This window comes from Cibotium barometz, chromosome 63, assembly GCF_041138505.1.
Source record: "Cibotium barometz isolate CiBa-2024 chromosome 63, ASM4113850v1, whole genome shotgun sequence".
Classification (NCBI taxonomy): Eukaryota; Viridiplantae; Streptophyta; class Polypodiopsida; order Cyatheales; family Cibotiaceae; genus Cibotium; species Cibotium barometz.
The window spans coordinates 11,720,100-11,744,617 of record NC_141108.1 but is presented as its reverse complement, the minus strand read 5'-3'; the positions used below and the strand labels follow the sequence as shown (position 1 = coordinate 11,744,617).

Below are 24,518 nucleotides of genomic sequence, written 5' to 3'. Positions count from 1 at the left end.
GAGAGAGTAGCTAGTTGCAATACCTCCTAACACCTCTCGCGTAACACAAACTCTTTCAGCCCGCGTAACACAAGCTACTTCAAAGGCTCTTCGACTCTTCAAAGTTATGGCAAAGTGATATATATATATGTGGCATGTATTATTGGCGTTGTGCGTCGGCCGCTTGAGCAATAGGCAAACACCTTTCGGCCGGTAGTCGGGCATATAGTTTTATTTATTTTTTTAGTATTTTTCCGACCAGCGCGGCCGTTGTGAAGGCTATCTGATCCACCCGTCCGGGCGGCAAGAATTGGTCCCATCGTTCCAAGCGGCCGTTCTTAGGCCGGGCCCTGGGCAGGGGTTCGACTTCTGTCCGGGCGGATTGTGTGGATCCGCCCATGCTCGGGTCAGGAACGTTTATATTTTCTACCACTTGCGTAGCTAAAAACTGTGCGAGAAATGGAGATGGCCACGAGGGAGAGGTTGGCAGCAGCAGCCGCCTTGGCAGAATCCGACCCACCCGAGGCCCCCCCTGTGGCAGAGCAGGTAGCAGCTCAGTGCAGCACATGGGGTTTAGAAGTTCAACTCAAGCCTCACCAAGCACAAGGGGTCACCTGGTTGATCAAACGTTACATCCGGGGTGTCAACGTTATTCTAGGTCGCTTCCTATCAAATACTATTCTCTCAATCGCATGTATATGTGTATTGTGCATGGGTATGTGTATGGTGTATGTGTGTGTGCGTGTGATGAACAAAGCTTTTACAAAAAAAAAAAGTATGTGCGTGTGTATGTAGGTGAATGCCAATGTGTATATGTGTATGTATGGGAACATGTATTTTATTGAAACACTTCAAAGATGGTGCCTAGGGTTGAGAAACTAGGCTTCGTGTCGCCCGTATTGAGGCAAGAACTCGTGTCACCTACGAGAGGCTAGGCCTTGTGTCACCTGTAGTGTGGCCAAGACATGGAACTCATTGTTAGGGATCCCAGTTTAGGCTTCCCACCGAGCCAATTTTGTGCTTGGAAAGACGTGCTATTTACAGATTGTTCTAGGAATGGGAGATATATCCATTGCATAATGCATGTGCATGCAATCTCAGCTTGCTTGAAACTGATTTTGCATGACTTGTTCAATCCTTGTATGCATTAATTTTTTTTAGCCTCGCTTGTGAGTGTAACTATTCCCTAATTTCTCGGGATTCATATTGTAAATTCTCTATTATCCATGGTCATGGGTGTTGGACACTACATGTAGCCATGGAATGTTTATGGTTAAGCTTTCCATGTATGTGTATGCTAGCAGATCCTGGCTGCACAGAAGCATGTTAAGCATTTGATGGATCTTGGAGAACCAAATGCTATACATAATGCCATGGATATTTGATGGATCTTGGAGAGCCAAATACCATAGCCCTTGTAAATATCAAGTACATATAAATAGATGGGGTTTCTTTCAAAATATGTGTTTAAATGCATACATTTGTGTGCATTGCTTATTTTTATTTGCGTGTATTGTTATGTTTGCCTGAACAATGCTTGTATTTTATTGCATGAGAAGCTCATGGATTTGGGGACGCCTGGATTGCACCCATGGGTTAGTATGTTGCATAACCTGTCTTCAATTAACTTGTATTGATGGATTTGTACAGGAATAATTGACATTTTGAAGGAAACCCACTCTTATGTAGGTTTTCTATCTCTATGCATGCATGCATGATAGTCTAGCTAAGTATTGTCGATAAACTTCTTCTCCATGATGAGAAACCTCCATGCATGTGACATGCATAGTCAGAAACCCTCATGCATGCGACATGCATAGTTAGAAACCCCCATACATGCGACATGCATGGTCAGAAACCCCCATGCATGCAACATTCAAGCTTTTTCAGCTACATGCATGCTTCATGCAATGCTTTATCTTTTCATGGACCTAAAAGTGTGCCATGCAAGCTTACTTTTCTTAAAAAAAGTAAAGCATGCAAGCTCACTTTTCTCCAAAAGAGTCATGCAAGCTAGTTAACTCAAAAGAAAAAGATAAAAAGTAAACTTTTCCTCCTCTTTTAGCTACACGAGTTGCTACCTTGCTAATAGCCATTCTTTGATCCAAAAGTCTTGCACAAACCTCTCCCTACCACATCTTTTCATGAGCAATAACCTCCACTCTTTCTCTTCATCTAGGCGCCTCCTTCTAGGCTGAATAGAACTCTATAAATTCAGATTTCCAGCCTCATTCAAGAGTACTTCTTGGCCTTTGTTTATTGCTCTATCTAATGCACTTATTCTAGAGTATTTTTCCAGTCATACCATAGTGTTTTATTTCCCCAAAACACTTAGAAGCTGGCTGAATTCTGATTTTGAGAATTGAAAGTCTCCATTCAAGCTAGAAGACTATTCCCAAGATTGAAGCTGTGGAAGAATCATCTTGGATCCGGTTGCTACAAGTTCTATGCAAGAGAACCCTTGGGAAGTGTTGGGCATTCTCCTAAGGTTGATTTTCAGCCATTAGGTGGTTGATTTTATTGAAGTCAAGCTACATTTGAAGAAACCGGGATTGCTGGGCAATCCTTATCACCAACAAAGACCAAGCACGCGGAAACACTCTTCTTCATTGCTTTACTAATCTGGAGATGAGATAGAACTTGGACGGAGTCTCCCTCATGGCTAGCATCTATAACATGCATGCGGCCTTTATCCATAAAAGTAATCTTGTTGGTTCTATACTCCTTATATGGCTCAAGCAGTGATGCCATGGTTTCCCAAGCAATACATCACATCCATTGAGTGGTGCAACCAAAAAGTTCTAATGATCGAGGTAACCTTGGATATGTATGCACAACTTCCGAAGTATCGGGGTTGCTTGCACTACTTTACCCACAAATGCGGCCTCTGCTTCTATTTGGGTCCCATGTCCCCTACTTCAATACACAAAGCGGCTGCCATTTTCAGAGAAATGAAATTATTTGTAGCACAATCATCAACCATAAAGAGAGCGGGCTGGTCTTTGAGCTGTCCCCATGCTTTACATACCACTCTCTCTTTGTTGACAGCACGTCGAGAACAGCACGCACATTTACCTTTGGTTGCTTCTCATTTTTCTTCTTTTTACGTTGCGGGCATTCACTAAACATGTGATCCTGGTTGCCACGAGAGAAGCATTTATCCACCTTTGCATATTGCTCTCTTTGCTCCGAGGTTAAACCAAATTTAGGCTTTTATGGGGGTTATCCTTTGGCGGTACGTTTTCAGCTTTACCTCCACCTTTTGCATCTTCGACATTGCCTTTAAAGTACCTTTTTGCAGGTTTGGACCAGCCCTTACTTTGCCCTTAAATGCATAGTCTCCCTTGCTGGAACGCTGCAACTTATGCTCCGATTACTTAGTGGCAAGAGTGGTCGTGATGTAGTCCTGCAAAGTAGCATTATGACGCTTATCCAAACCAGATTTGTAGACCGGTTGCAACCCCGATTTTAAGTTTCTCTTCTTCTTGCCTTCACCCACGAACAAGAAAGGTGAAACGTCCAAGAAGATCTTCAAAAACTTATTGACATAAGTTTGCATAGATTCATTCTCCTTCTGCTAAATTTTATCCCATTTGCTCATAATCTTCTCCACAGCATTGGGAGATAGGAACTGTGCATAAAACCTCTCTTTGAAGTCCTCCCATGCTTGAGGATAAGGCTACTAGACAGTTTCTTTGTGATCCACCGATGGGCAGCCGAGCCATGCTAACATGGTGAATCTTTGATTTCTCTGTAAACTCCTCGTCACTGAAAGCAATATCAAATTGGGCAATTAAAGCCATTGATTTGCTTGCATTGTACTTCAAACAATCTTTGGACTATTAGGAACTCACAACATGCAGATGTTTGTGACATCCAAGTTTAGGCTTCTTGTCAACTCCTTTGACAATGTTCTAGAGCCCATCGTTCATAAGCATGAGCTACATCTTTGTCTACCATGTCGGGAAGCCGATGCCATTGAACTTGACCATGAAGTAGATATTGGATGAGATGGCCTAATCCATGTTGTTGGAACTAAGTAGGCGAGTTGATTGGGAGCAGCTGATGGCACATGGCGAAAGAGGCAGTAGGTGTAAGCCCAACGGAGTGTGCAGTGACAGATTCAACCACGTGTCCAAGAGATATAGATAGAGAGAGAGAAGGGGGAGAGAGAGATGGGTATAGGGGTTTTACTTAGTACACCACGCTGAGCGGGGAACAGGCCCCGCCACCTTTTCAGGAATTTATTTAAGGAACTATACACGGGCTCTTCCACGCTAGGACCAATACAACAAATGAATTCAATATCAAACAATAGTGCCGATGTCAAGGTCGGGTTGAAGTCCGCGTCGAGGCACAAGATCTTTGATATCTGAGCTCACCACTAGGAAGACCCACAAGGGTCTTACATTGGGCTAGTACCAATATCCAATATCTGAATCAAGTCTTTGTTGCTCACAAAAAATCTCACAAGAAACCGTGTATCCCAATCTGAAAGGAGTCTTGATAAGCAAAACACCGTGGTAGAGATGTTGGCAACACAGGAGGAAATGAGGCAATAGTAGCTCAAGGTTTTCCTCCTCAAGGATGACACTAATACAATGAAGCAGCGTCGGCGTTCTCAAGTTGGCGGCAACCTTCTCAACCCGGCTCAAGTGGCGGCTTGATGGAAGTGGCGGTGGTGGTGGTTGACGGGAGGCAATGGCTGTTGGAGGTGGTGCAGGTGGCGCTGATAGGCAGCACAGAGGCGGTGCAAACCGGTGAACATGCGGTGGCGGCGAAGCTGGGCTCTAGGGCATTGGCGCTGGTGGCTAAGCTGGCGGAGGTGGCGACAAGCGGCTCAGCCGACGTAGATGGGCGCTGCAGAGGCGGTGCTTGGCGGAAGTTGGCTCTGTAGGGGCAGAGCAGGGTGGTGCATGGAGATAGAGAGGTAGATGATGATGAAGATCCTTGCTCACACAAGATGATCCTCCAAGGTGGTTCTCCACAAATTCTTCTATGAATCTCCAAGAGGGTGCAAACTTCTTATATACTTGATGGGGGGCTTGCTTTTGCCATGCTTTGCTTTTGCTTTATCTTCTTGCTTTTGCTTTTTCTCTTTTAAATATTATTAATAATAGCCAAAATTCTTGATTTGTGCTTTTACAGCTTTAGGGTCTTGCTTTTTGGCCTTGGAGCTGCTTTTTGGAAAAGCGGCTTTTAGCTTTTTGATCCAGTTCGGTGTCCTCTTTTCAATGGTGCTCCTAGCTCTCGGTCAACATAGTTTGACTTTTTGCTTTTTCTTGCTTTTTGACCAACACTAGTGCTTTTTTGAATGCCAGCTTTAGGAACCCAATTTTCATGTATCCATCAATCTGTCCAAGTGTCCGGGCATGAGTTCCATCATGTGAGAAGAGCTCGGAGGGCCAAACAGCTACATTCCCTCCCTCTTATATCACAGTCGTCCTCAATTGTGGGGTACAAATATTCCATAAGATCGTGGTACTAGCCTCGTCTGGTGCTCTTGTGCATCTGGTCTTTCCTCGTATATGTGGTGCCTTCTGCTCATTTGGCAACATCTTTTTTGTCTTTTTTTTGACCGATGTTCTTGTTCTTGATGGTACATGTTCTTCATAACCTGTCATATGTGTTAGATATAATAAATGCATATTCACCTTCTGCAAAAACTAGACAGAAGCTAGTCAACAAACAAGTATGCATCATTCGTGTCTACTGGGTATTCCAGGTACTGGCCAGGTAGTCTGGAGCCTAGTTGACTACGCATTGTCCACACATCAAAAACAGCACACAAAGTCAAAGATCAATATGCAGTGCACAAGTAATGATCCTCCTGTTCATGGATTGTCTTGTCTGGTTTCATCGAAACCGTGTTGAACCATCTGGCCACTAGGACCATTGAGACTATCCTCAAGGCCATCTGGTCACTAGGACCGCCCGAGCATTCTTGCATAGTCATCTGGGCCGTTTGGTTGCATCGACCGCCCGACTATGAGATCCAATATAGTCATATGGGCCATCTGGTCGCAATGATCGCCCGACTACGAAATCCAATACAGTCATGTGGGCCATTTGGTCGCAATGACTACCCGACTGCGAAGTCCAATATATCTGGCTTCGTTGGCGTCCAATGGGTCTTCTGGCGTTGCCTCCCATATACAAATCTCGTTCGGGTATTGTTGCCTCGCATATACAAATCTTGCTCCTTGGGCTTTCGAGCATCGTTGCCACCCACACATCAAAAACAGCACACAAAGTCAAAGATCAATATGCAGTGCACAAGTAATGATCCTCCTGTTCATGGATTGTTTTGTCTGGTTTCATCGAAACCGTGTTGAACCATCTGGCCACTAGGATCATTGAGACTATCCTCAAGGCCATCTGGTCACTAGGACCGCCCGAGCATTCTTGCATAGTCATCTGGGCCATCTGGTCGCATCGACCGCCCGACTATGAGATCCAATACAGTCATATGGGCCATCTGGTCACAATGATCGCCCGACTACGAAATCCAATACAGTCATGTGGGCCATTTGGTCGCAATGACTGTCCGACTGCGAAGTCCAATATATCTGGCTTCGTTGCCGTCCAATGGGTCTTGTGGTGTTGCCTCCCATATACAAATCTCGTTCGGGCATCGTTGCCTCGCATATACAAATCTTGCTCCTTGGGCTTTCGAGCATCGTTGCCACCCAAACTAGAGTATGTCCAAATAACCATTATAAGCAGGATAATGATCAATTCTAGTCCAATATATATATATATGTATATATATATATATGTGTGTGTATATATATATATATATGTGTATATATATATATATGTATGTATATATACATGTATATACATATATATATGTATATGTATATAAATATGTATATACATATATATATATATATATATATATATATATATATATATATATATATATGTATATATATACATACATGTATATACATATATACATGTATATATATATACACACATATATATATATATATATATATATGTATATATACATATACATGTATATATACATATACATGTATATATATAGATATACATGTATATATATAGATATATGTATATATGTATATATATATATACATATATACATATATACATATATACATATATATATATAATATACATATATATATACATGTATATGTATATAATATATATATATATGTATATATGTATATATATATATACATATATACATATATATATATATATACATATATACATATATATATACATGTATATGTATATAATATATGTATGTATATATATATATATATATACATGTATATATATATATGTATATATACATGTATATATACATGTATATACATGTATATATATATATACATATATACATATATATATACATGTATATGTATATAATATATATATATATATATACATGTATATATATACATGTATATATATACATATATATATACATATATACATGTATATATATACATGTATATATATATACATGTATATATATGTATACATGTATATATATACATGTATATATATACATGTATACATATATATACATGTATATATATATACATGTATATATATACATGTATATATATACATGTATATATATATACATGTATATATATGTATACATGTATATATATATACATGTATATATATATATATATACATGTATATATATATACATGTATATATATATACATGTATATATATGTATACATGTATATATATATACATGTATATATATGTATACATGTATATATATATACATGTATATATATATATATATACATGTATATATATATACATGTATATATATATATATATACATGTATATATATATACATGTATATATATGTATACATGTATATATATATACATGTATATATATACATGTATATATGTATATGTATATATATATATATACATGTATATATATACATGTATATATATACATGTATATATATATATATACATATACATATATACATGTATATATATACATGTATATATATACATGTATATATATGTATACATGTATATATATACATGTATATATATACATGTATACATATATATACATGTATATATATACATGTATATATATATATATATATATATACATATATATATATACATGTATATATATATATATATATATATATATATATATATATATATGTATACACAATGAAGAGGGCTAGAGGTACAATCCCTCCCTCTTAAATCTTTCTTGACGACAGAAAAAAGTCACAAAAATATGTTCCAATACAATCCTAGAGATCCTCATCTAAGACTTTCATAAGCCACAACATGGCCCTTCTGGTACAAGACTACTGCAATGCAATCTTCTTTTGACAAACTTCCTGGAAGGATGTCAATCTGATGATCTTCTGGTGTCATTAGCTTCTTGCTGTGGTGGCAGGTTGGGACAATTTGCAGCCAAGTGTCCCTTCTTTCCACATTGGAAACACTTTCCTTCTTTGGCATATTCCTTGAATTGCTTGAGGGACAATCTTCTTTGAAAGAGTGGGGGTTCAAGGCGGCATCCTTCAAATGCATACGAACCATGAGAAGTTTTGACTTTTCGGAGCAGGTGTCACCTCCAAAAGCAGCATCAAATTGCTTGACAAAGGATAAAACTTTCTGGGTAGCCCACTTTCCATGAAAAGCCTCAAACTTGACGCTCTTCTCTCCCAGCTTGAAATCCATTTTGCCAGTTGCGGAAGGCTCCTATGCCTTCCTTTCCTTTACCTGTCTTGAAGAAGCTGCGTCCGAGAGAGTGGGCCTAGGGATAGCCTCCCGGTTTCCTCCACGAGAAATAGACCGGGTAACTTTGGATCCTTTTTGCAATGGTGACTCCTTTGGCCCGAAGATAGGCTTTAGTAGCTTCAACTCCTTCGGCTTCCGTGGCTCGATCCTTGATGAAATCTTCAAACATTCGTGCCCTTATTTGGTCTTGTTTCTTCTTGGCTCTCCAAGCTAGGAACTCTTCTTCTTGAAGATACTGTCTGAACTTTTGAAAATCTCAATATTCTGATGATGTCATGGCCGCGGTCTCATAAGAGATAGATTGGTGGCCTTGGTTCCCTTCTAGAAGTTCTGTGTAGGCTTCATAGGTGTTCCACCTCAACTTTGGACATGGCTCTGTCACCCCAAGAAAGATTTCTTTAAGAGAAATTGAAATCCTTGCTCTGATACCATTGTAAGTCCAACGAAGTGTGCGATGACATATTCAATCACGTGTCCAAGAGATATAGATAGAGAGAGAGAGAAGGGGGAGAGAGAGATGGGTATAGGAGTTTTACACAGTACACTAGGGGAATAGGTCCGCCCCCTTTTCAGGAATTTATTTCAGGAACAATCCACGGGCTCTTCCAAGGCAGGACCAATACAACAAATGAATACAATATCAAACAATAGTGCCGATGTCGAGGTCGGGTTGAAGTCGGTGTCGAGGCACAAGATCTCTGATACCTAAGCTCACCACTAGGAAGACCCACAAGAGTCTTTACACCGGCCTAGTACCTATTTCCAATATCTGAATCAAGTCTTTGTTCCTCACAAAAAATCTCACAAGAAAATCTGTGTGAGAGTAGAAGGGAGTGAGCGCGAGAGAGAGTGGTGAGGTACACACCACAACCCCTCATATTTTATATTAGAAAGGTACAAAACCCTAAGTACAAGTATGTACACACATAAGGGTGTCATAGGGGTCTAGGCATAAATGGGCCTTTACCCCCAACAATCTCCCACTTAAAGGCCAATGTGCCTAAAAGTGATGTATAAAATACAACAATGTACAGGCCAAAAGAAAAGACAAATGGCCTATCCGACACCCATGAGTTTGATACAATGTGCATGCTTCTCTGAGGGCAGACTCTTTGTCAAAACGTCTGCAGAGTTATTATCTGTGTGCACTTTGACAAGCTCAAGTAGCTTACCATCAAGCACCTCACGGATAAAATGATACTTCACATCAATGTGCTTAGTCTTGACATGAAACACAGGGTTCCTAGCCAACATGATAGCACTTTGACTGTCACAGTGCAACACTGGAATCCCTCCTGAAATACCCAAAGCTCCCACTAGACGAGAAAGCCATAAAGCCTCCTTGCATGCCTCAGCAGCTGCAATATACTCTGCCTCAGTGGTAGACAAGGCAATGCATTTCTGCATACGAGAAATCCAAGAGATTGCACCACCAGTGAATGTAAAAACATAACCCGTGGTAGACCGTCTGCTGTCTGCACAACCTACATAGTCTGCATCCACAAATCCTTGGATAGATGCATCTGACTTACCATAGCATATGCACATATCTTGAGTACCCTTCAAGTACCTCATTACACCCTTCACTGCATCCCAATGTTTTTTGCCAGGGTTGGCCATAAACCTGCTAACAACTCCCACTGCAAATGCAATATCTGGTCGTGTAGCAACCATAGCATACATAAGACTACCAACTGCGGAAGCATAAGGGATCTTGGCCATGGCAGCTCGCTCGTCATCTGACTTAGGGCTGTCATCCTGTGAAAGTTTCACATATGGAGGTAAAGGAGTAGAGAGACTCCTCCCCTCATCCATGCTGAAACGTTTCAACACCTTCCCAATGTACTCTTTCTGAGACAAGTAGAGAGTTCTCTTACCCCTGTCCCTAAGAATACGCATGCCAAGTATATGATTGGCATTACCAAGATCTGTCATCTCAAAAGTCTTATGCAACTCCTTCTTTAGTGCAACCAATTCCTGAGTGCAACTTCCTGCAATAAGCATGTCATCCACATACAAAATGAGGATGAGAAGACTCCCATCTGAAGCCTTCTTGGTGTATAGGCAGTGATCCTCCTCACTTCTTTTGTACCCTTGAGAATTCATGAAAGCATCAAACTTATGATACCATTCCCTGGGTGCCTGCTTCAAGCCATAGAGACTCTTTTGGAGCTTACAGACAAGACCCTCTTTCCCTTTGACTGCAAAACCCTCTGGCTGCTGCATATAAATCTCCTCATGGAGATCCCCGTGAAGAAAAGCTGTCTTCACGTCCATCTGGAATAAGTCCATATCATCATGTGCAACCAAAGCAAGAACAACCCTCAATGTAGTCATTTTGACCACAGGTGAGAAGATCTCATCAAAATCAATCCCCTTCTCTTGCTTGAAACCCTTTGCAACCAACCGTGCCTTATACTTAGGTGAGGAGTCTGCAGGTGCTACCTTAAGCTTGTAAACCCATTTGCATGGCAATACCTTCATCCCTGCAGGCAAAGACACCAAGTCCCATGTTGCATTCTTTTTCAGAGAGGCCATTTCAGATTGCATGGCTCTCTCCCACTTCAAATGATCATCCCTCTGCATAGCCTCCTTAAAGCATGAGGGCTCTCCACAATCTGTAAGCAATACAAAGTCAACCCCAGGAACAAATTTGTCTGGAGGACGAGTTGGTCGGGTAGACCTTCTGACCCATGGAGCACCTGGAGCTGGCTGTCCAGCCTGCTCTTGTGGAAAAATAGGTGGCTGTACCACCTCTTCCTGCTGTATTTCCATGTTCTGTTGCTCAATATTTTGTGGCTGAATTTGAGGCAACACTTCTGCCACCTCTTGAGGTTCAACATGAGCCTGTTCTGCAGCATTTCGGGGCTGTTAATGGGGCTGTATTTGCTGCTGTACAGCCCTTGGATTTTGCTGTCTATGATGCACATCATCTTCATCAATAACCCTTCTGACTTCCTGAGTCTTTGGGGCTGTTTTATACATGCATGTTTCATGAAAAATGACATCATTACTGCGTATAAGCTTTTTAGCTTCGGGATCCCACAATCTATAACCCCATTCACCACTGTCACCATAGCCCAAAAAGATGCATCTGCGAGACGTGGGATCAAGTTTGGTCCTATCTTCCCTGCGTATGTGCACAAACGCAACACAACCAAACACTCTCAAGTGCTTATATGAGGGAGGCTTTCCCGTCCATAATTCTTCAGGCACTTTGAGTCCCACTGTCCTATTCGGTGACCTATTAATCAAGTGAACAGCTGTTTGCACAGCTTCAGCCCAAAATCCATGGGGTAATGCAGCATGTGACAACATACTTCGAACCTTCTCTTGAATGGTTCGATTCATACGCTGTGCAACACCATTTTGGGGGGGATTATAGGGAGGAGGTAACTCCCTTTTGATACCCTTACTGTCACAAAACTCTTGAAAAGCATTTGACATGTATTCCCCACCATTATCGGAGCGTAAACACTTGAGTTTCTTGCTGGTCTGATTTTCAACCATAGCAAGAAACCTCTGAAAAATACCAAATACCTCACTCTTCAAGCGAAGAGGGTGTGCCCACACCTTACGGGTGGCATCATCAATAAAAGTCACCATATAACGAGCTCCCCCCAAAGATAACTGAGGCATTTCACACACATCAGTATGAAGAAGATCCATTGGAGAACTCCTAAGTGACAAATGCTTGGAATGTGGACCCTGAGTTTGCCGTCCATAAATACAATGATCACACTTAGACAAATCAGCAAACTTATACAAAGGCAAGTAACCAAAACGGGCCAAGGTTTCCATTCCTTTGACACTCATGTGTCCCAACCGGCCATGCCACAGTGAAATATTTGGCAGCTCGGTTGCATTTACAAGAGAATGTCCAACGACATCTGAAGCTATAAGATGACCCTTCTTGATTTTCCACTGTTTCCCACCAAAAGTAGTGTAGAAATCTGCATCATCAAGCTGCCCTGTACTTATCAAATTCTTTTTTAGCATAGGAACATGTCTGACATCCTTGAGCATAAAGTGATTACCATCTGCAAAAGCAAGCTGAATATCACCAATTCCAGTGATCTGACAAGCATGGTTGTCCCCCAAATAAACACATCCATAATTCCCACTGGAATACGTAACAAAACTCTCCTCATAAGGAGTCACATGAAAGGATGCACCTGAGTCAACAATCCAATCCAGCTTGTCTGCTAAATCACCGGCAATGAGTGAGTGTGCATTCACATTAGACACGAAAAGCACATCAAGGAATGATATAACCTCAGGAACATGAGGTTCAGGAACATAAGGTACAATAGCACCATCTGTCACTGCATTAAGCTCTTCTATCTTCACACTGCTCTTGCCTTTGCCTTTTACATCTTTTGCATTTGCATCTTCACCTTTGCTCTCTACCTTGCCTGCCTTCTTGTCCGCTTTCCATTTGAAGCAAAACTTTTGAATGTGTCCCTTTTTGCCACAATAAAAGCATTCCATATCTTTCTTTGAGCGGGACTTGCTCCTTGACTTACCATTGTTGCCTCTTCCCCTTGATTGAGATCTCCCACGTGCATTCAAAGCACTAGAGGCTTTGCCACTTTGATTGTTCCTTCGGTTCATCTCCTCAGTGAGAAGAGAACTCTCCACATCAGTGTATGACAAGCCTGTAAAAGCAGGAGCACTGTTACTCACTGCTGTCCTGAAAGTATCCCAACTTTCGGGAAGTGTGGAAAGCAATAGAACAGCCTTCATATCCTCATCAATGTTCATCTTTTGAGCAATAAGTTTGCTCACAAGGCCGTTGAACTCATTGAGATGAGTTCCCATTGGTGTACCCTCTTTCATCTTCATTTCAAAGATCTTTTTCATCAAGTACACCCTGCTGCTTGCACTTTCCTTTGCATAAAGACTGCTCAGCTTTTGCCAAACTCCCCACGCGGTAGTCTCACCTGCCACATTGAAGTAGACATTCTTTGACACGGACAACAAAATTGTATACTTGGCAAGATCATCAAGTTCCAGCCATGCATCATCATCCATATCATCGGGTTGAACGCCTTGTGGCCTGATTGGCTTGATAAGCTTTTTGATGACCAACACACCATATATTTGCTCCTTCCAATAGTTGAAGTTCACCTGGCCCTCCAACTTTTCAATGGTGTAGCTCCCGCCTTGAGAAGTCTCAACTTGGGAGGATGAAGCCATTGCTTTAGTTGAAAGAAGACTCTTGCAAAAAAAAGTCTCGCAAAATAGTACTCCCTGAGCGGAAGCACTCCCACTTAACGTGATCTGTCAAAGACCACTTTGCATCCACAAAATACCTTGCTGGAATTTCTGTCCAGCTCTGTATTTTACTGTTTTTCTTCACTTTTCCTCAACAAAGAGATGTCAAAACTGTCCCAAAACTGTCCTAAAACAGTAATGAACAGATGAGGTCTGATTTTTCCACTTCTGGACAGTCAAACTTGGTCAAACCTGACCTAAAACTGTCAAAAAAAAACAGAAAATTACAGTTCGGGCCTGATTTTTGGCACTTTCCCCAAATTTTCCAAGCTCAACAGAGCTTCCAAGGCTGTATATCTTCCCCCCCCAACTGAGTCACACAGTTCTGAAACGAAATTGGCCAAAAGCCCTTTGATTTCACCTCAAAAATAGAGGGATTTGGGAAGATTCCAGCAAGCATAAACTCCACCAATGCTTCTGAAGCAAAATTTCCAGAAAGCCCTTTGATTGTGACTGCAATGTCACTCCAAATGCATTCCCGGGCACCAATTACAGCATGTCAAGTGCGCCAAAAGCATGTAAACCTCCAAAAGGCAAAAGCCCTTTGTTTCAACCACCAAATGTAGCACAAAGGCCACACAATCCACTGCCAAAGTGATGATGTACCTGCGAACCACGACGCCCCGACCGACTATAGTCACAGAGGGAGTGGTAGAAAGAAATACCTCGAGTAAAATAGGCTACGGTAGAGAATAGAATGTCCGCCGAGAAAGAGGCACTCGGGCCTTCCCACGAGCAAAGAACCGCCGAAAATGGTGAGGAGAGACCAAAATAGAGCTGGCCTACTCCAAGAACACCGAGGGGTAGCTCACACGCGAGAAAAGAAGCCCAAAACAGTACCAAAACAGTTCCAGCATTTCGAGAAAGAGTTCGGGCAGCTCGGGGCTGTGAAAAGAGCTCAACGGAGTGCGAAATCAGCGGCAAACAACTATCCAAACACTGGGGCAGCGTCGGAGAAGGTTCGGGACGTCATACGTCGATGGAGGCCAGAAGCTCGTAGGCTGAAAGAACCTCGAACGGAAGAAATCCACGCAAGGAAAGTGTTCACGAGCGAAAGAGGCGACCGAGAGACGGAGAGGATGCGAGGGTGGGAGAGGATCTCACACGGAGCCAAAGCTCTGATACCACATGTGAGAGTAGAAGGGAGTGAGCGCGAGAGAGAGTGGTGAGGTACACACCACAACCCCTCATATTTTATATTAGAAAGGTACAAAACCCTAAGTACAAGTATGTACACACATAAGGGTGTCATAGGGGTCTAGGCATAAATGGGCCTTTACCCCCAACAATCTGTACCCCAATTTGAAAGGAGTCTTGATAAGCAAAACACCGTGGTAGAGATGCTAGCAAGACAGGAGGAAATGAGGCAATAGTAGCTCAAGGTTTTCCTCCTCAAGGATGGCACAAGTACGGCGTCGGCGTTCTCAAGATGGCGGCAACCTTCTCAACTCGGCTCAAGCGGTGGCTTGATGGAAGCAGCGGTGCTGCTGAAGGTGGCAGTGGCTGTTGGAGGTGGCGCAGGTGGCGTTGATAGGCAGCACAGAGGCGGTGCAAACAGGCGGCGGTGCCACTGGTGGCTTAGCTGGCAGAGGTGGTGGAGACAACTCTAGGGTGGCGGCGACGGGTGGCTCAGCTGGCGGAGAGGGGCGCTCGGCGGAAGTTGGCTCTGTAGGGGCAGAGCAAGGTGGTGGAGGGAGGCAGAGGTAGCTGATGATTATGAAGATCCTTGCTCACACAAGATGATCCTCCAAGGTGGTTCTCCACAAATTCTTCTATTAATCTCCAAGAGGGTGCAAGCTTCTTATATACTTGATGGGGGGCTTGCTTTTGCCATGCTTTGCTTTTGCTTTATCCTCTTACTTTTGCTTTTTCTCTTTTAAATAATAGCCAAAATTCGTGATTTGTGCGTTTACAGCTTCAAGGTCTTGCTTTTTGGCCCTGTAGCTGCTTTTTGGAAAAGCGGCTTTTAGCTTTTTGATCCAGTTCGATGTCCTCTTTCCAATGGTGCACTCAGCTCTCGGTCAACGTAGTTTGACTTTTTGCTATTTCTTGCTTTTTGACCAAGACTGGTGCTTTTTCCAATGCCAGCTTTAAGAACCTTGTTCCCATGTATCCATCAATTTGTCCAAGTGTTCGTGCATGAGTTCCATCATGTGAGAAGAGCTCGGAGGGCCAAATAGTTATAGTAGGAGGCAGTGCAAGAGGCAATGTGGATAGCTAGGCGACGGGAGCAAATGTAGGCGGGTGGGCGGGCGGTCGGCAATGTGGCGACTGGAGGGCGAGAAGACATGATGCCGATGGTGGTCAGGACAGGCGAAGCCTCAACGGTGGTGGTCGAAAATTAGGTCCGCTCAGAAGAGAAGCGGCTCAGCCAAGGTTCTTACATCCCCCCCCCCCCCCCCCCCCCCCTTCTTCCTCTCTTGTGTTTGCCCAGCCGGCAGCTCTATCACAAGGTCCACCAGCCCGGCAAGCACGATGGTGGCGCTGCAGGAGGAGCTGCAAGCGGCGCCGGTAAAAAGCAGAGATGGCGATGTCGTATAAGCAAGGAGGAAGGCTCGGGCTGCACTGGTTCTGATACCAAATGTTGCACAAGCTAGGGTGGATAAAAGTCACCCATCTTGCGAGTGTGTGCAGAGATAATGAGATGAGATGATAGAGAGAGAGGACAAAGCTCAGAGAGTTGCACGACTCAACGATGCACTTGATTGATTAATGATGTTCACCAAATACAATGCTTTTATAGGCTTAGAACCTTATCTTTTGACTAAGTCACATACACTGGGGCAATGACACATGACATGGGCTATTACATCATTGCTTACACACACATAGAATCTATCCTCAAGAGGACACACACACACACACACACACACACACACACACACACATACAAAGGACTGTTTCATACACGTGAAGCTCCGATTCCCATCAAGTTGATCACGTCCTTTCGTGAGGGCTTACAAAAGGTCTGCCAAAATTTAACCCTCTGAAATTACCATGGACATGTCCTCAGTTGTCTTGGAACATGCATTTGAGGACTCGTGCATGTGACATGGGAAAAGATAGGAACTGAAGGAAAAAGGGGGAGGAGGTTTGGTTTGACAAACTCTAGAAGGTGCCATGCATCCATAGTAGCAAAAAGACCTCTTTCAAGGGTTAGAAACCTTTGAAACATTTCTAGCTAGAAACATCTTGGAAACACTAAGAAACCTTGCAGCGAAAAAAAATTAATCCAATTTCGAGCTGGAAGTTTATTATCCCCCCCCCCCCCCCCCCCCCCCCCCCCGCCCCCACAAAAAGAAAACAAACTGCATTTTGCGCACAAGTTTTCATTCCCTTTTTGCTGGTTGCATCATGCTTTGGCCTCCAAATCGTAGCACATTACCTTCTTGTCCTCCACTTTAGGCCCTTTGCAGCCCGTTGCTCCTCCCTTCGTCCTTGCTCTTCCCTTCGTCTTCTTCAATTCATCTTCCTCTTTCTCTGCCACCTTCATCTTTTCCATTCTCTTCCTTTCCATCTCTTTTAAAAAAGATTCATTTATCTTTAAAAAAAATTTAAATATTTTGTTTCTCTGAAACAGTGTGTTTTTTCTATTGTGTAGATAAAATCTTAAAAATCTTGAAATGAATAAAACCTTGAAAGATTTCTAGTAACTATACATATGCGTGACACATCTTGCCAGCGAAAGCAAACAATATCTTCTTCCATGGCTCACTTTGCCTGCATGTTGTCAAGAGGTGACTCAATCACGTTAAGTCTACATCAAGCATCTGCCTGGGGTAGCAAGGATTGTCCTTAATTGAGTTTGCACCTTCCTACAAGGGCACTTCCTACAAGGGCACTTCTGCTTTCTCATTCCCTTATTGTTTTGGTGATATCAAGATCTCCAATATGCTTCAGAGAGCCTTGCTAGTACAACATCTCTCCTTATAGCACCTCATGCATGGCACGAGCCTGAGCCTCAACCAACTGCATACAGGTCCAGGAATAGCATCTTGCCTGGTGGACAGATTGCGCTACTTCCTGGCCAGACCTCAGGGGAAGGGCTCAACAGCATCTTGCCTAATGACTTGAGCGGAGTTTGTAACCTTTTCTCAGGCTGTGCACATTGTCACTTAGGAGCTGGCAAGCATAAGATGGTACCAAAAAGTTGTGGCTGTATCACGTGCTGCATCTCCTAATGCCATCTGGCATGGTGCTCTTTGGATCATTAAAATGTCCATCTCACCACCTACTCACCACCTATCAAGGCTCATTGGAGCTGTTCCCAGACTCATGTCTCTTAGAGACCTTTAGTATGTAACCAGTAGGGTGTCTCCATCTCAGTGAGCAGCTGTCTACTTTTACACAAGATGAGCTCTAGGGTGTTGATTCTAGGCTTCTTTTATAGAATAGGGACCAGCACATAGATTTCCTCAACATCTATGTCCACTGTTGGGAATACTGCATAGATCCTGGTGTAATGGGTGGTAATTGTGTTGTAGGTCCCTCCTGCATTGGAATCAAGGCGTGGGGTTGTCAATTTGGTTTCTTTCTTATTTGGCCAGCTGCCGTCTGCTAGCCATCCTCATGTTGGTGGGATTCAGATGTTGGTGGTCTTGTGAAGAAGGGGAGGAGTAGAGGGCCCTTTCCCTCTAGTGGAAAAGATGGAGGTGGAGGGTGCAAGGAGTGGCCTGGTCTCTTGACTAGTGCGGGCACAGGGAGGAACTGTGTCCAGTGTCCTATGTGTCCAGAAAACTTGATGTGCGAATGAAGGTGCAGCCATCGAGTGGTAGGATAGAAACATGCTGTGGGAGCTTCTTTGAAGAGGATACCATCAGCCTAAGACATGTCATCACAACAGCATGTGCAAGAGGTGGTGGACTTCAGGGGATTCCACCACCTGGCTTTTAGATGACACTCAATGGTGGGAAGAAGCCCAGGTATTCTGAGAGTTCACTGGGGATTTGATTTTATAGGTTAGGGTCTGTGTAGGCCATAAATCAGGTTTGCATCAGGCAAAATGCGCTGTTAGCATTGTGTATTGCTAGGGAGATTCTACAAAGAACTCTGCTAGCTAGGACCTCGTAGTTGAAGTCAATGTGGGCTAAGCAGCTGGGATGTTTGTGATGTACTCCTGTTTGAAGACCAAAGTGGCTTGCAGATTGTCTCTGAGGTGGGTGTGATCCTGCATACCATGCTAATAGAATCAAGCTGGATTTTTAATGTCCCCATTTGCCAACTCAAGTGGCTTGCAGGTTGTCTCTGAGGTGCCTTGGAATTGTCTGCTTTGTGTGATTGTGCCACCAAGGTAATGGACTCAAGCACCATGCAGTCATGAGGTGGGCAACTTGAGGTGATCAAAAGTCTGTGAAGAACAAATCTCAACGACGGTGGTGTTGAGGAGGGAAAGGTAAGGAGGAGGCCAAGTGAAATGAAGAAAAAGGGGGGCAGGAGAGAGCAGAAAACATGAGGGAGCAAGTTACTCGGTGTCTCAAAATTGCCTGAGAAGAAGCTGACCGGGCAATTCCAAATGGGTTGGCCATTTGCGGTGTTCCCTGGCGGCGGGTGGCCATTGGCAGCTAAGAAAAGGGAAGAAACAGGGGAGGGAGGAGAGCAAGGAGAGAGCAGGTGGATCTGGTGGTTGCAAAATGGTGGAGCAAAATAAGGACTGGCAGTGGGAGAGAGGGGGGGGGGGGTGTTGGGTGGGGGAGGGGGAGTGAAGCGGAGGAAAAATGCTGGACCGGTGAAGGTGTGAAAGTGGTAAAAATGGGCTAAGTGGAGAAGAAAAAGGGGAAGGAAGCAGGAGGGAGGAGAGGTGGGGTCACGGGTAGATGGGATTGGGGCAGTGGAAGAAGCTGTACGGGAGGGGAGAGGGCATGTGCACTTCATCTCAGCTCATGGAACTAATTTGTGCTTTAGCTTCAAGAATCCATCCTTAAGATGTTGTCCATAATTTGGTGGTTGTAATCTGTGTTTATTTTCATAATCCATCCCTTGAGTGTCACTTGACAATTTTTTTTTTCTTTTTTGGTGTGTGTGTTTGTGTGTGCAGGTGATGAGGTCAGATTTCTTTCCATTATCCACTTGTAACTGAGTATATGACTCTGATTTGTGTCTGGAGGTAAGTGGATGAATGTGTCTTTGAGATGTAGTGAGTTTTTTGAAAAAATTAAGTATAAAGTCTCTTAAACAAAGCTTACTTTTGTTCAATTTGTAACTATTCGGTCCTCCTAGCACTATTTCACATGATGAAATCCATGCCCGGACACCAGACAGGTGGAAGAAGACACGGGAACAGGGTCCATAAGGTTTGATTAAGAAAAAGCACCATTCTTGGTCAAAAAGTAAAAAAATCCAAAAAGTCAAACAAGGTTGACCGTGAGCCTTGGCACCATTGGAAAGAGGAGACTGAGCCGGACCAAAAAGCTAAAAGCCGCTCTAAGGTCAAAAAGCAAGGGCTTAAAGCCAGAAAAGCAAAAGCTAAAGAGCTTGAGTAATATTTTATTATTAAAGGTCAAAAAGACAAAAGCAAAGTCAATAGTTGAGTCAATGTTAATGCTGAGCCTGTCTCAACCCCGGATCCCTGTCAGGTCTCTCTCATGCACCTCCGGGGGTAACTATCTGTGTGCGATCCAGTCTCCAAGGGACTTGGCAGGTCTTGTGCTCAACATTCCCCATGATACATGAGGCCGGGTCCCCAACTTGTGGCCTTTGGGTAAACGAATCAGGGGGTTCTAGACCAAAGGCTGTCGAAGTCACTCCTCTGAGGCTACCACAGCAATCTGTCTAAGAGCTGGTCTTAGGTGATCCCAAGCTCGAACTAAACTGGTTGCAAACCTGTCCTCAAAAGCTGGACTAAAACCGTGGGCCCGTATCTTTGTGAAGATCCATCTGGTACGGGTGCGGGCTGAAATCCGGGCCAAGAGGAAGTCCTTCCAAGGCTCGCCATTGGGAAGGAGTCCTCAAACAATCTGCTTGCCCAGCAGGGCACGGCTCTGAATAGGAGGATCGATGATGCCAAGCCCCCCTCTACGTCATGGCTGAATAATCATCCTCCATGCCACCTTGGCCCTGGTAGGCTTCCCGTCACTGTCGGCCCATAAGAAGTTTTGGATCAACCGCTGTACCTGGCCAATACATGTTCGAGAGAAGGCCCAACATGAAGTGGTATACCACATGGTGGGAAGAAGAACCTGGTTCGCCGCCACCACTCTACCTACTAAGGAGAGCCTCGCGGAGCTCCAGTATAAAAGCTTCTTTCGAATACTCAGAAGAAGGGGGGTGAGCTATTGCTCAGGAGAGATATCAATGCCCACCTGGCATCCAAGATAATGAACAAGAGTGCCCCTCGGGATCTACTGGAAAGCCTCGGCTGGGCACGCCAAGTCGGGGCGGGTGCAGAGCCTACCCAAAAATCATACGACTTGTGCCAGTTGATCTGCGCTCCTGATGCACGACAAAAGATCTCGATCACCTCCGCAAATCTCTAGAGATTTCCCACATCCCCTGAGAGGTAAGCTGCTGTGTCATCTGCAAACTCTGAATCAAGTAGCTTCTCCTGAGTGCGGAGGGGGAGACGCAATCCGTGAAGCCCGGTCTCCTGGGTTGAGAGAAAACAACTCATGGCCTCAGCGACAAATAGGAAGAGGTAAGGTGCCAGAGGACAGCCCCGCCGTACCGAGCGAGAAAGGGGGAATTTGTCACCATGGGCTCCCTGAATGAGAACCTGGCTCTGTGAGGCCGAGTAAAGTCTTGACACCCTACGAATCTTGTAACTATTTGGCCCTACTAGCTCTATTTCACATGATGAAATCTGAAACTCGCCCGGGAGACTAGGGCCTTTGACACACTTGTTGATACCATCAATGCATATTAAAACATTTAAACATTTAAACATGGCCACAGCCTTAACACATATCCATCATCACTTTGCATAAAACATAAAGCTGGACAAAACATCCACAAATGCTGCAAATGGAGCTTGCACGAGTGACACTGCATAGAGGCCGGAATGGGCCGACCCCCCCCTTGGAGTATTTTATTACCCAAGGAGAATAATATCATGTACAAGCTTTGAGGGCCTTACTCTCCCCACGGGAGATGCCGGATTATCCATATACAAATGCCATAACACAGCCCAACACGAGGCAACTGAGCCGGAACATAGGCTGTAGAAATGCCGAGCCAACAATATAATCCATATACCTCCGTGTGGGTACTGATTCTTCCCCAAAAACCACGGGTCTTCATGCAATAGAAAGGGTACAGCAAGTACAACTCTCCATTCAGCCGGTACAGTAGGTACAATGGCTGGTACAGCCGGTACAGTGGCTGGTACAGCCGGTACAGTGGCTGGTACAGCCGGTACGGTGGCTGGTACAGTAGGTACAGCAAGTACAGAAGCTGGTATAGCAAGTACAGTGGCTGGTACAGCAAGTACAATGGCTGGTACAGCCGATATGGTGGTTGGTATAGCAGGTACAGCAAGTACAAATGCTGGTACAACACATACAATGGCTAGAAATCATAATAAATGATTGAATACCCTTGCCTTCAGTATTTCTTCGCGATGGAAGCCTCCAAAACAGTCCCCAACAGCTGGTATTCTTCATGGGCAGCCTTCAAGTGAGAGAGAAAGAGAGTAGCCATCATTAGAGAAGCCTTCAACGGTGGTAGAGGCTAGTGTGCAGCAAGAGAGCCTCTATTAATGAAGAGAGAGGGCTCCAATTTATAGATTTGGGCCTCCCATGAGCTAAAATGGCAAGAGAAGGCTACGATGACAAGTGGAGAGCCACACAATAGCTGAAGTGACAAGTGTGAGGCCACTTGTCTCACTTTGATCCACTTTCTAACAAGTGTCAGGCCACTTGTCTCACTTTGGTCCACCTCCTTGCCACATGTCCCAATCTAATAGATGGGTTCTTCCATAAACTTTCTCTCTAAAAATATCCCAACTGGTAGACATTCTGTCATAGGCACTTTGCCAACTCTTGGTATCTGCTCAATTCCAGATGTAATGACGCGAACAGAATTTCCATCGGAGTTCGGCCAAAAATAGCAACTCTTCTAAATTTTAGGAGTGTGGTCCTTTGTATTCTAGGATAATCTCCCATTCCCAAAGCTTGTACTTTCCAAATATTTAAACATCCTGGAGTCCACCAGACCCCTTTCAGACTGGGAAATGTCCAGGCTGGTGACATCCTCCCCAACTTCTTAAAAGTTGTCCGCAACTTTAAGCTTCAAGCCATATATTCAAGATATAATCATGTCTCATCGATTGGGCGAGACGAGACAGTCTCAAAAATCCAATATAACTGAAGAATCCATGTCCCAAAGAAATGGGCGAGACTAAATAAGTCTCCATAATACCAATATCAAAATCATGTCCCAAGATAAATGGGCGAGACAAAAACAGTCCCATAAGTCCAGATATCATAATCATGTCCCAAGATAAATGGGCGAGACAAATCAGTCCCATAAGTCCAGATATCATAATCCATGTCCCAAGTAAATGGGCGAGACAAAACAGTCCCATAAGTCCAGATATCATTATCAATGTCCCAAGTAAATGGGCGAGACAAAATAAGTCTCCTGCCAACAAGACATCGGTCCACATGACCCTTGGCATAGACATAAGTCCCGTCATGTCCACTTTACCACTTGCACTCCGTGTTGGTACTCAGACCACACACCTTGGATGAGAGGTGGGCTCAAGTAACAAGATAAAACAATCACTCGCAGGCATAGGTAACCTGGAGTTCCATAAGCATTTCTGCTACTTGAAAATATTCCGCCTGCCATCATAACACACCATGTGTGCATGGCCGGAATCCACACGGGCACCGCCCGAAAGTCCACAAATGTCCTGCCATGTCCTTGGACTCATATGCATCCACTCATATGATCCATACACATGCCCAGGTATAATACATACATGCATCCGCATGTTTCTAGGCCTGACACGCATCCGCATGTCCCTAGAATATATGTCCACAAATGTCCTGCCATGTCCTTGGACTCATATGCATCCACTCATGTGATCCATACACATGCCCAGGTATAATACATACATGCATCCGCATGTTTCTAGGCCTGACACGCATCCGCATGTCCCTAGAATATAGGGGTTTGTGACATTCCCCGCGGCTTCTAATCAGTTGACCGCAACTAAAAAGCCTCCAGATAGGCCTTCAAAAGATCTGGGTAATCCTCGAAGTAGGCCTTATCCATCCATTTCACATCCAAAGCTGAATCTCCATAGATATACTCCATCCCAATAAAGAGAGCCATGAAAAGAATTCATCCCATTAAAGGGAGCCATAGACAGTGTTTCCCTGAAACCATCTCAAGGCAAACAACAACACCTTTCTCCTTGCATAGCTATACAAGGGTTAGTGAACATCAAAAACACCTCATAGCAAAAGCACTAACTTTGCAAACTCAAAGTATACTTAGCTTTTCTTTGCCAGGTTGGTCATGAAGCCAGAAGAAAT

The 24,518-nt window shown here is 43.7% G+C and overlaps 1 protein-coding gene across 3 annotated transcripts in view; it reads left to right on the top strand.

Annotated features, from left to right (window-relative positions):
- Window positions 1-204: 204 nt before the first annotated feature.
- The window catches only part of ASG3 (SNF2 domain-containing protein / helicase domain-containing protein), a 67,421-nt gene continuing 43,107 nt past the window's right edge, over window positions 205-24,518 (top strand). For all 3 annotated transcript variants that reach the window (XM_086796452.1, XM_086796453.1, XM_086796451.1), the window contains exons 1-2: window positions 205-637; window positions 20,078-20,146. The gene's annotated coding sequence lies outside the window, so the exon portion shown is untranslated. The remainder of the gene's footprint in view (window positions 638-20,077; window positions 20,147-24,518) is intronic.